The sequence below is a fragment of the Acomys russatus genome, chromosome 28 (assembly GCF_903995435.1).
Source record: "Acomys russatus chromosome 28, mAcoRus1.1, whole genome shotgun sequence".
NCBI classification, from domain to species: domain Eukaryota; kingdom Metazoa; phylum Chordata; class Mammalia; order Rodentia; family Muridae; genus Acomys; species Acomys russatus.
In genome coordinates this window covers 4,800,892-4,814,543 of record NC_067164.1, presented here as the reverse complement: position 1 = coordinate 4,814,543, position 13,652 = coordinate 4,800,892, and positions in this window count along the sequence as shown.

The following is a 13,652-nucleotide window of genomic DNA, read 5'->3' as shown; positions in this document are numbered from 1 at the left end:
TTCAAGAAGAGCGTCTCAGTCTTAGAACTCAAGCGCCTGCCCTCTGCCATCTCACTGCTACGCTTGGGCCTGATGCGGTGAGGCTCACAGCTCCTAATGTAGGACTCTCCAAATCTGGGCGGACCTGCGGACATGCTGGCGTGGGGAATTGTTTGGCATCAACTTGACTGGATTCAGAGTTGCCTAGGAAGCACACCTCTGGGTGGGAGCATTTCCGAAAGTGCTGGAAGGAGAGTTATCCTGAAGATGGGTAGCACACTCCCCCCTCCTCCTGACACACACACACACACACACACACACACACACACACACACACACACACACACACAGTAGGGTCCTTGACTGAAGAAATAAGAAAAAGAGGAGAAGGTGGCTGAGTAGGAGTTTTTGTCTGCTTCCTGTCTAGAGACGCAGCATGACAGCTGCCTCCCACTCCTGCCCCTGCCCCTGCCCCTGCCCACCCTGACAGACCATACCCTCCGACTAGGACTTGAAATAAACCCTTTCTAACTTATGTTGCTTTTATAAGGTATTTTGCCCCTGCAATGAAAAAAAAAAACAAAACAAAACTGGAACACTTGCCTTCAAACATGCACTAAGACAGCGGGGCTTTCTAGCAGCCACTTAGGGCTCCTTTCGGCCATAGGGGGCAAAGTCTGATGGGCCATAAACACACTTAGGTTTATGGACCAGTGATACCGAGACAGCTTTCGTGGAGGCCAATTCTGCTTCAGGCTATTCAGGTTGTGCAAACGCTGTCTTTGCTTGCCTGCTTTTTCTTACTGCCTTGCATTTTCAGGAATACTCACTCTGCCTGGGCTTCTGTGTCACCTGCCCCACCTGCGCCATCTTGTATAGCAGACCCAGTCTACCGCCCCTGCAAGAGTACTGTTTTCCAGTGCAGCCAAGGCAGATATACATGAGGGCCTGCCCATGTGTATTTTCTGGAGCCAGCTGTACAAAGCCCTGAGCCAGGAAGAGCACGCTTAAGGAATTTCAGAGCTCCTAACACCAGCTAAATGTTCAACACCTTAGGAGGAGAACTATGCTGATTCTCGAGCCTCACAAAGCATTCACGATGCTGGCCCTTCATGAGAGGTAACCGGAGCCCTGTTGGGGCACGGGGGAGAATTCCCACTAGAAGCTGATGTGCTTCTCTAGGCTCAGCCGTCCAGAGTAGGATGGCAGCGATGGCGGAGGAGGTGGTGTTGAGGAGGTGGCGTTGCGTGCATATTATAACGGGGGAGCTGAGAGCAGGTGAAGCTTCAGGAAGAGAGGTGACGAGAAGTGAGTGGGCCTGGCAATCTACCTAGCGGGTTATGATCAACACTCTCTTCAAAATAGGTAGAAGGGATGAAAATGGAATACAAGGTAGGGGGAGAACAACTTCATGACACCTTTCCAGTTCACATGTGTGCGCGCACACAGCATTACACACACACACACACACACACACACACACACACACACACACACACACGCACGCACGCATTCTGACAGAAACTTTTTTTTCCCTGGTAGGATAAATTAAAACATATCTCTAAAGTGTTAAGAAAAAAATGGCCACACATCTCATTAAGATACAAGGGTCAGAAAACATTTATCCACAGAAGCCATTGCCATGTGACAGCCACTCTTGCTAAATGAGGATGAGAAAGCATTGCAAGCAAAAATGGGCCTGGAGCCACCAGAGTGATTGGATGGCGTTGCTGGTGCCACCAAGACCAGAGCTGATGCTATACTCTGGCTTTGAACATCTTGTTTAGTTAAGGGCCAAAAATCCTCCATTTCTTAATTACAGAAAGAAGAAAGCTTTATTAAACTTGGATCTCAGCATATGCTTAGCTTGGCTGGGGCTTAACTTGAAAACTTTTAATTCGGAGTACAACTTTAAGAAAGTATTTTGTTTACTTCCTGAACATGTTTTACTGTCAATGTAAAATTCCCGTTCCGGTTAGAAGAAATCTGGTTTGTTTGCCTGAGAGATGCTGAAGATGGCGTCTCACCCACACCGGGCAAGCTCTGTACCCCTGAGCTGTACTCCTGGCCCTCTTGGTAGTGTCCATGTAGCTGCTAGTAATTTCTATTCTATCCTTGAGAAGCGAAGCTGAATGTGGCAAGATGCCAGGTGGGGGAAGCACCTGGGTTTCTCGGCTCTGAGCTCTTACCCAGGCACCAGGTCACACAGGCACTCACACCGGAAGGCTGAGACTGTGGAGGGGCCCTCTGCTCCTCTGCACCAGTTTTTCAGAGGCTCTTTTTCTAGACCAATATCCAAGTACCTGTGTAGCATCTGGGTACTAGGAGGGAGATGGAAGGAGACTATTCTAGAGCTGTTCGATGGAAGCCCTGTTTAATGTTCCTGTACACACCACGTGGAACATTTTAGAATTTGTTGCTGACCTCCAGTTACACAAGATGAAAACAAAAATGGACCGGGGAGTCTTTGGACCAGTGGTTCTCAACATGTGGGTTGTGATCTCTGTGGGGGTTGACTGCCCTTTCACAGGGGCCGCCATTGAAAACACAGACATTTACGGCATGATTCATAGTGTAGCAAAGTTACAGTTATAAGTGGCACTGAAAATAATTTTATGGTTGGGGTCACCACAACAAGAGGAGCTGTATCGGGCTGGAGAGATGGCTCAGCAGTTAAGAGCACTGGCTGCTCTTCCAGGGGTCCTGAGTTTGATTCCCTGCAACCACATGGTGGCTCACAACCATCTATAATGAGATCTGATGCCCTCTTCTGTCCTGCAGGTGCACATGGAGGCAGAACACTGTACACATAGTAAATAAATCAATCTAAAAAAAGGAGCTGTGTCAAAGGGCTGCAGCATTAGGAAGGTTGAGAACCACTGCCTTAGACACACTCATGGATGGTAGACTCCCAGTGGTATTTCAAAATACATGCATATGAAATGAAGATGGTTGCAAAGGGAGTGAGTGCTAGTCTTCTCATGAATAATAAATAACACTAGTAAACTACCAACCTCCATCCGTGTGCAGCTTACAGGTTTACACTATTCGCACGTTCAGAGTTCAGGGTGATTTTCCCACGTGACAGGCTGGAAACGCAGGCTAAGCGAGGTGATCTGGTTTGTTTGACGTTGTACAGTTAGTCAGTGGCAAGACAAGGTCCAAACCAGGCTTCCTTACCCAGAGACCATGCTCCACTATCCTTCTGCACGGCCAGCGGTGTGTCTCAGACCGGCTGGCAGCCAGCCTTAAAGCTTGCTCTACTAGACACAGGGGGCAGCTCAGGGTTAGAACCCGCACTCAAGTCTCCGGCTTCTCACTCACTAGCTCTAAGACTTTGGGCAAGTTCCGTAATATCTTTAGTTTCTGTCATCTTGTCAAAAAATTAAAATAAAAAGGAAATAATCCCAGCACTGACTTGGAAGGATTAAGATGGATGCCACGTTTCAATTATTTATCATAATGCCTAACATACGGAATGCTTCTCCAAACTCTTAACCACAGAACTGCTAGCTAGGGTCAAGACACAAATCAATAAGCGGCTTTGTCTTGACCCATGTGCGGCATTTCCTAATTATTATAAAGAAAGAGAATTGACTAAAGGAAGCAGAGATGGAAGTGTGCAAAATATATGGAGGCGAAATGAAGAAAGAGTAAGGAGGAATGTATGTAATGCAGAGAAATGTTAGGGAGATTCAATTATTTTTAGAGCGACGCAGACATAAATGGTCTTCCTAAATCCCATTTTACCACAATTCTAGGCCGTATCAGATCTCACCGGCATGTGAGAGTACTCTGGGCTGGGAAGAATAATGTTAACACTTCTAGACTCTGTCTACCATTCTGGACAAGCGGATAAACAGGTGACATTTGCAGGACATCACACGCAGAAGTGGCAGGCACTCACTCACATAGACAGAATAAAAGGAGGGTTGAAAGAACTGCAAGATAAGGAATTTTTAGGAGTCAACTCTTCCCCAGCGAGGCACTGAATTCAGAAGGTGTGGTACAAAGGCTCTAAAGGGTGAAGGACAGATGTTCAGAGGCATCCAGGAGGCCTCCGCGAGGACCAGGGGTCTGGCAGCCTCTGTAGGTAACAGCCAACCTTAGGTTCCTTATGTTTTAGTGATGTTTAGCATGTCTTATGCACCACGACTTTGGTTACATCTCACACTTTAAAAAGATCTATTTCTTTTTATTTTATGTGTGTGAGTGTTTTACCTGCATGGCATGCAGTGCCCACAGAGGCCAGAAGATGGCATCAGATCTGCTGGAACTAGAGTCATAAAGGGCTGTTAACTGCCTTGTGGGTGCTGAGAACCAAACCTGGGTCCTCTGCAGGAGAAACATGTAATCTTAATCACTGAGATACCCCTCCAATTTATATCTTACATTAAAAAAAAAAAAAAAAAAAAAAAAAAAAAAAGACAGCCAGAGCTACACAGAGAAACCCTGTCTTGGAAGCCCAAAAGTAAAACAAGCAAGCAAGCAAACAAACAAACAATCTGCTGGGGTACTCAGTTGAGTGGACGGTACTTGGCCAGCATGCACATGGCCCCAGGTTCCATCCCCAGCACTGCATAAATCGATATACTAATACAATTAAAAGCTATGCTTGGCTAACAGGCTGTCCTTTGTCTCTCTGTACCTACCACGTACTCATCTGAAGTGTGACAGGAGCCAGATGGGCAGTTGACTACTTATGGCTGAACTGTAGCTCCAGCTCACTCAAAGCAAGCAGAATTACTCTGAGGCTATTTCCTATAGACTAAAAAAAAAAAAAAAAAAAAGTTCTCTGAAAACCAACTGCACTGGCCATCCTCAAGACTGTTCAGTGGGAAACAGGTACTGTTCTTGTTTGTCTGTAAGAAGAGCCTGTGTCAGGCTGATACAGCAAAAATTCTCCAGTGGCATCCCATAGATGGTCCCTGGGAAGATTAAACACATTCTGGTGCTGCCGTGATGTTTCATCCACCTCCTTGGGTGAACTACATAGAATCCTCACCCACTCTTACCTGCCAGGGAAAACTCATGTTCAGAATCCTCAGCCTCCAAGGATACTTTCTGAAGCTCTGTCTGTGTGTCATCCAGGCAAAAGCTGACCCAGATGCCCCCTGGGACGTTTGGGGTGGGAACAGCTCTCCTAGTTATGCAGCAGGATGCCAACCACAGGCTGTAACTCTGAAGGCCCAAACGGCTGTTCTTCAGCAGTAACCAACAACTGTCCCCTCACAGAAAGAAGCTAAACAAAGACCCAGGACACAGGAAGCAAAACTGGAAGGAGAAAGGCTATGGGGAGAGAAGAACTTCACCACACAGGACTGATCTAACAGGACTCATGGACTTCAAAAGAGACTATCTGCCATGGCAAAATCAAGCTGGAACTGGCCTGAAAACTTCCTCCTTGCAGGCTAGCTTCCATAGTTCCAGAAGGTACCATGCAAGCTGCTGAAAGAGAACAGCCATCACTGATACTATTCAGCATCAAACACTGCCTGTTACAACACTGACCTACCTGGCAAGATGCACCCAGTGGTGCAATAGTGGCACAGATGTTACGGGCATAACCTGCATAGGAGGAAATTCATGCATTGTAACCCTGGTCAAAAGCTCATGGCTGACAGAGGTCATAGACCCTCTGAGGGACCCAACTACTGTGCTCTTGCTAAGTAGACATATGACTAAACTATCTTCTACATACTTATGTTTTAAGTCAGGTAAGATTGTGTGTACCTGTAATTCCATCACTCAGGAAGCACAGGCAGGTAGAAAGTTGTGAATTTAAGACTAACTCAACCTCAGTCTACATAGTAAGTTCCAGGCCAGCCAGGGCTACAGAGTGAGACCCTATCTCCAAAAATATATATTTAGGCTTATACACATAGATTAGTGCAGTGGTCAGTTGTTAATGCAGAGATTCCTAAGTGGACAAAGTGCTACACTGAATACCTAGCTCCCTCCAGCCTTAGGAAACATGAAGGAAGAAGAGGCAGAAGGGATTTAAGAGGCAGAATATGGGGAAGAATGTTGTGAAAAGCTGTCTTCTGAACACAGTGAGGCCATGGCGCTCAGCAATTCACTGCAGCTATGGAGCCATGGCTACCCACAGAGGAGCAAGCCAAGATCAGCCAACACTCCAACAGACAGCACTAACTGAACTCTGTGAGTTATGAGTGAGTGAGTGAGAGAGAGAGGCAGACAGACAGACAGACAGAGAGACAGACAGACAGAGACAGAGAGAGACAGAGGATGGTGACAGGACATGAAGAAGGAGAGGGGATGTGTTGAGCATGCCTGGAGACGAGAGAGGAGGGTGTGGGAGTCAAGATACATTGCTCACATGTATGAAACTGGCAAAGAATAAAGAAAATATAGCCTATATATCCACACCTGGCTGTAACAGTCAGCTTATGAAACAGAGAGAGCAGGCCCTGAGTAGGAGGTCTCGGGTCGTATGTCTCTCACAACTCTCACGGAGGACAATAGCCACACAACACAAAGCTTGACTCATATGGAATGTCCTTGTCCTACCATAACGAAACCTTTTCCTGTCACAGTCAGCCAAGTTTATTAAACCACAGATGCAGGAGCAGGATGCCAGAAGTCCACTCTAAATCACTCTGTTGCTTTCAAGACAGAATTCAGAAACCATGACACTGCAGAGGAGACGCCATTATAGAAGACCTTATAGAGAGAAAAAGGCTCTAGAAGCAAAAGTCACAAGATGACATCTGTGTCTTGCCCGTGCCATTTCAGGGGGGCAAGTGCAGTCCCTTTCCTTCTCCTTCTACACGCTTACCTTCTTTACTGACCAAAGCTTAACATTTCCCGGTCACGATGCAAAATTCCTCTCCGTGATTGGCTACCCCAACTACAGGCACTGAGTGGTGCCAGCATGCACGGTTCACATGAGCCCAGGAGGTGGTTATGTTGTGATCGAACTTCTGCAGAGGAGCCAGGTCAGGCCCAGGCACCGTTGGGCTGACTTTGGACAGGGTTCCAATTCCAGTAAAGAGAAAACAGCCCCTGGAATATCCGACCCAGAATTCTGCCTCTGGCAGTTGCTCTGAGGGGCTGTACAAGCGGTGTGACTGACTACATGTGACTGTGGTGTTGGTGGTGGTATGGGGTGGAGGGCTGCCTCCCAGGAGCTGTGTGCTGCTGGCCGCATGGACATTCACTTCAGGTTGGAGGGACCATACCCCTTTCTTAACACAGATCGATGGAAAAGGAAAGAATGAGAGGAAGCGCTGCATTGTTTAGCCTCAGAGATAGGAGGCTGGCTCTCAGTCTCCTCTCCCGCTGTGGAGGGCTGCACTGCAGAACACCAGCTGAGGCAAGGCGCTGGGGTTGGTGGGTCACAGCTCTAGGGAGGCCGTAGACAATGGCTCCTGTCTTTCCTTCTCTTGATCAGCAGCGTCCTAGATCAAAGGCCAAATGGTGCTGGGCTTAACAGATTAAGGCGCTGAACACCCCAAAGCCTGTATTTAGCCTGAATTTTCTTGGAGTGAATAAAGCAATTAGATGTAAAGCAGAAAAATAAAATTACCTACAACCCCTAGTGCAAGCAACTTGTCAAACCCATCAATTCATTAGAAGCGTCTAAATAGAGCAGTCAGCGCTGCGTGTTGGAGAGATTATAGGGCCAGAGGTAGCATTAAGCATTCTGCTCCTGGACCTGACTTCAGGAAACAGCTCCAGCCAAGACAGTGACTCATCCTGGCTGTCGAAGTTACAATAGGAGCTTGGTTTGCAGTGGCAGAACAAACCGGACAGTGCGCCTCAAAACAGTCCTGCCCTAGTAATTCTGGAAGATTAATTGAAGCCAGTGCAGGAAGCGGAAAACTACTATTTCCATTTTACACTAAAGAGGGTGGCTAAAATACAACTGGGAGCCCCAACGAGCTTTGGTCCAGAAAATCAGCAAACGCTGTATTTCCGGGAGTGCAGGTGTGCCGTGTAATGAAATATATTATAAACATAAGACTCAGGGTGACCTTTCCTGGGTTTAGAGATTACTCTGCATAGACATTCTAAAGAAGTCATAAAACTTCCAGCAAAGGAAACCCAACAGTAACAGGTACACAGTCCTCTCCTTTAGATGCCGTTTCACCCACTCAGCAATTATTTACTGCCTTCTCACAATAAGAAAGACATTCCGGAGAGGATGAAGATGGGCCTAGGACAGGAAAGGGTAGTGACTGCTTTCGTGAGAATGGCGTGGTTAGTTCAGGAGGGGACTGTTGTCTCCAGATGAAGAAAGCTGTCTGGCCGAAAGGAAATGAACTAATTGGTCTTGAAGAATGGATTAAGACATAGGGTGTTCAGAAGCCAGGGCAAAGTCTCTGGGTGGTGAACACAGGACATGGAGGTGAGAAAAGGCCTGGAGGGAGCCAGGAAGCAGTGAAGGCTGCCTGAGGCAAGAAAACTCAGGGCTGGATTCGAGTGGCATGGAACAGCCCTCCAGACTAGACTTACAGAAGGATGTACCGTGGACACGAGGGATCTGTGAGGAGTAGCCACATTTGAACTTTAACAACCAGGAAAGACAGCACAGCCACAACTGGGGGGGTCTTGGAGGCATCCCACTAAGTAAGTCTTCAGCTAAATGCATAATGGGCTTTAAAATATTATTATTATTATTAATTCACATTACATCCTGATGGTAATCCCCTCACTCTTATCTTCCCATTCCTACCCTTCCTTTTCCATTCTATGCCCCTCCCCATGACCCTTGACAGGTGGGGTTCTCCCCCCCTCCCCCACCATCTGACCACAGTCTATCAGGTCTCATCTGTATAGCCTGGATTCCCTTCCTCTGAGTTCCGACAGGACCTCTCCCCTAAGGTGCAGTGATCAAATCGAGGGCACTAGAGTTCGTGTCAGAGGCAGTCACCCACTCCTCCCACCTCCCCATGTGGAGAATGAGCTGTCCATTAGCCAATATATAATAGGCTTTCTTAAACGTGCAGCTCCTTATGACCATTTCAGGACATGGCATCAGAAGCCACCCAGACTCCCCAGAAATAGAGCATCACTGCCAGCAGGTGAACACTATGCTCAGCTTTGGAGAACCACCATTGTAAGAATACTGAAGGGAGCAAGGCTACCTTCTTCATGCTCTATTCTTTGGCTTTAAAACCTTCTAAAGTTTCCAGAACTTATCAACTCTGGCCAAATATTAAGTGACCCTGAGTCTCCAGCATGTCCCTCTCTCCCCAGTAAGGCCACGTTGCTTGTAGTCCAGCAAAAATAAACAGAGCTTTTGAAAGATTTATGACAACTTAAATGTATTGTAAGAACATAGGCAGCCAGGCGTGGTAGCGCACACCTTTAATCCCAGCACTCAGGTGGCAGAGGCAGGAGGATCTCAGTGAGTTCAAGGCCAGCCTGGTCTACAGAGTGAATTCCAGGACAGCCAAGGCTACACAGAGAAACCCTGTCCTGAAAAACAAAACAAAACAACAACAAAAGGCAAAAGTTAATGTGTGCTCAAGGGAGTGTAATTATTACTATACCTTTAAATAAAATAATATTCTGAATTAATATTCAGAAACAGTGTAGTCAACTTTTATATCTCGTAAGTCCACACTATACAAACCACCTTAGTGAGTTTTTTGTAACCTCCCTTTACTGTTTTCTATCTTTCTAAATGTTGAGGTTACAGGAATATTCTTTTCTTACTTTTCCCTCACTGTTACCCATCCTTTCATCCATTTTACTTTCTGCATCTTCATTTTCCAAACCCATACTGATTTATCTGCTCCTTAAATGATTAATTTCTCAGAGCCTTTCTTTATTCTCTGCAGGAACAGCAACCTGCTCTTTATTCATATATCCAGTATATTCTTCCTATGTCTTGGACGGTTTAGCTCCGTGCTCTTTGAAGTTTTCCTCTGCTCCCCGCATTCCGATTCCTTTGAGCTCCCTTTTCTGCTCCTCTCTGCCTTCAGCCTCTCATGCTTGATGCTTTCATCAAAAGCCTCACGACGATGCTTGGTTGGTCATTCATATTTAATAACGAGTCACTAGGAATCTGACTCTAAGCTAGCACATGGTAGGAACTGGTAGGTTTCATCAGAGAGTATTTGGGGGGGAAAGCCAAGAGTTGTTTACAGTTTTTTTTTTTTTAAATTAATAAGACATTTGGTTTTCTTGAGACAGAGTCACTATGTAGTCCAGGCTAGTCTCAAATTCACTGTTTCACTATGTAGCCCAGGCAGACCTTGAATTTACCATCTTCTTTAGCACCCCAACACTAGCCATACTGCCCCTGCCTCCCACTTCCCATCACTTACTTTACAAGCTGAGTTGCTACAACAAACATGCCAAGAAACACAGTGACTCAAACTGGTCAGCCTTTTATTTCTACTTTAACACTACATAAGTTAATGGATGGAGCAGGACATGTAAAGGGCAGCTCCTTCATCCTTACAAAACCTTTCTCCCTCTCTTCCTTCCTCCTTCCATGCTCCTTCCCTTCGTTTCTTCCATCCTCCTCCCCTTTCTTTTTTCTTCCTTTCTTCTTCCCTTCTTCCCTCCCTCCCTTTCTTCCTTGTATATGAGAGTACCCATATGGGGGTGTGTGCACATGTGAGCATGCATGTGCTCACTCATATGAAGTCTAGAGGTCAACTTCAAGAATAATTCATCTCCTGTTCTCATTGGTCAGGAGTTTGCTGAGTACGCACCTGTGAGACCCAGGGATCTACCATCTCTGCCTCCTCAACAGTAGGATTACAACCATGTACACACATTAGGCTTCTTTGCGTGTGTGTTGTTGGATAGGTGAGGGTTCTTGGGCTTGAACTCAGGAACTGACGCTTGCAGAGTAGGCACTTTACTCACTTTATCCCTCAGCCTGGTTCTGATTTGGTACTATGAATACATACTGATTAGTTTTTTTTATCATTTTGACACAAACCTAGACATATATCTGGGAGGAGGAAATAATTAGGAATTGAGAAAAAGGCTTCCATAAGACTGGCCTGTAGGCAGCCTATAGCATATTGTCTTGATTATGATTGATGTGGCCCACCTCACCTAAGCTGGTGGTCCTGAGTTGTATTAAGAGACCAAGCCATGGGGAGCAAATCAGCAAGCAGCAGCTCCTGTATGGCCTCTGCTTCTATTTTTGCCTCCACGTCCGCACCCTGACTTCTTGCCTTGACTTCCTTTCAATGGACCATGAGAAGGACATGTAGGCTAAAAATCTATTTTCCCCCAAGCTGCTTTTGGTCATGATGTTTTACCACAGCAGTGGAAACCCTAACCAAGACAGGATGGGAGTCAGAGCTGTGCTACATGCCCAGTCACTTCTCCCTTTACTCTGTTGCTCCAGGAGCTTAGGGCGCTGTCCTTGTCGCTGAGGTTGAGGCTGCTTCTTCAGCACCAGCACATCCAGCCATTGAGGAAGAGTGAAAATACAAGGCCAGCAGGTTTCTTTGGAAACAGTGTGGCAGGCTCTGGACTCGGCTCTCTGGTGGGTGTCTAGGAAGAGAGTCTCTAGCTAGGCAATCATGCTCTTTGCCAAAACATGGTGGAGTTCGAGTAGCCAAGTAAAGGGAGACTGGGCATTGGAGAGCACTGGAGCCATCTCTAGTTTGATACTTTCAAATGTCAGCATCTTCGGCTTTTCCAGGTTTTTGATGGTGGTCTCCCACCGTCCTACTCTCCATGCTAGGGTCTTGTTAGTCACTGTGCTATGGACACACTTTTACCTACCTCTATTCTCATGAGGGCTGCTTATCTCTGGCCTCCCATGTCTGAATCCCAGTCTGATTGCTCCTTATGTTGTTTCTCCAGAGAGCAGCTTCATGTTTCACATGGTGTAGAGGTCTGGTTAGCCATCTGGCTGGAATGGGGCAGAGAAAACGGGCCCAACTGTGCTGTGGACAGAACTCCCTAAGTTCATCCCTAGCCTCCCACCCATCCTGGGCTCTTGTCTGTCTTTCTTTCTTTCTTTCTTTCTTTCTTTCTTTCTTTCTTTCTTTTCTTTCTTCCTTCCTTCCTTTCTTTCTTTGTTTTGTTTTTTCGAGACAGGGTTTCTCTGTGTAGCCTTGGCTGTCCTCACTTTGTAGACCAGGCTGGACTTGAACTCACAGCGATTCACCTGCCTCTGCCTCCTCAGTGCTGGGATTAAAGGCGTGTGCCACCATGCCCAACTCTCTTGTGTTTCTTAAGCTCTTATACTTTTTAGGGCTTTTTGGGTTGCTGTAGAAACTTGGCCATGACTTTCCTTTGCCACTCTTTAACCCATAGATTCTAATTCAGGGTTGCACAGTCTCCTGAGCTCCTTAGAGACAAAGCTGGTACGTGTGTTCCTTGCTCTCTCTGTTATCTAGGAGATTCTAAAGAGGAGGAGGAGGAGGAGGAGGAGGAGGAGGAGGAGGAGGAGGAGGAGGAGGAGAGGAATTAGAAAGAGCTTTGCTCCATTACCTCCACACAGGAAGTTGAAAACCTGTATGCGATGCTCTCATGGGAAATTTTATGTCAAGCCACAAATATCCATTTGCTTAAAATAAGAGCAGTTTTATTTCCAATTCATCCTGTGGGTGTACACCCGTGATCACCACAAAGTGGCCACTAATTGCATTTCCTCTGAAGTGATCCTTAAGAAGCTTGCTGGCAATGGTATCCAAGCTCACAGTGAAGCCACACCCCACAATCACTCTCTAAATGTATATTAAATTTCTATACCTCCTTTCAAATGACCTTCGAATATTCTAATTGTGGCACGGATAGTTTCAGGGTATTGTATCTTTATTTATAGTTTAAAATAAAGTACTTTAGAGACAACCTTCTAATATAAAAACTTTGTTAAAGAACTCAATATAAAGTACGTCTTTATCCCAAAAGACAAACTGACTTGTTTAGGAACAAGACTTGTCTTACATATTGACATGGAAGAAAGGCTGGCCTCTTTCTCGGTTCCCACTTTCTGTTCATGTCAGACCATGTGCACTATCTGGGTGGATCTGAAATGTCTCCCATGTAATAAACAGCTGGGCCCCCCCACACTGGGCACTACTGGTGGGCTATACCTTGTGTGGAGTCTTCAGGATGTTGGAGACATGTTTTCTCCACACAGCACATTCTTGCCATGATGTGACTGCACGTGCTCAAGGCAATAAGGCCTTGACTGTGGACAGAGCACTCCAAAACTGGGAACCAAAGTACACTGTTGGTCTTTTAAAGGCAGTCATCTCAGCTATTTCTATAGCAACGGAGACGTGGCCGATATACGCACAGAGCCCTTTGGGTGTGTTCTGTGGCCAGCTCCTACGTACATCTATAAACCACCTCAGCTGTTGCCCCATACAGGAAACCTTTCTTGACTGCCTCCCAGCACACTTCCAAAGGCCGATCTGCTGCTCTACCCGTGTGTTTCCATAACGCCCAGCATTCACTATATGTAACCATTGGTTATTTGTCAGTCTCCATCACTGTACCACATGGTCCTAGAGGGCGAGGTCCGTGCCTTGCTTATCTTGACATTCCCAACATGACAAATCACAAAACACAAGAGCCCTGTCAGTAGCAGCCATACTGGAAAGAAGGGCCTAGGAGCATTCTATGAGCACCACGGGCCATAGTTAGCTGGTCTTTGTATAAGTCAACCAGACACTTGGGGGAACACGGCCACCACTGCAGTGAGGGCTTTGGCTTACACT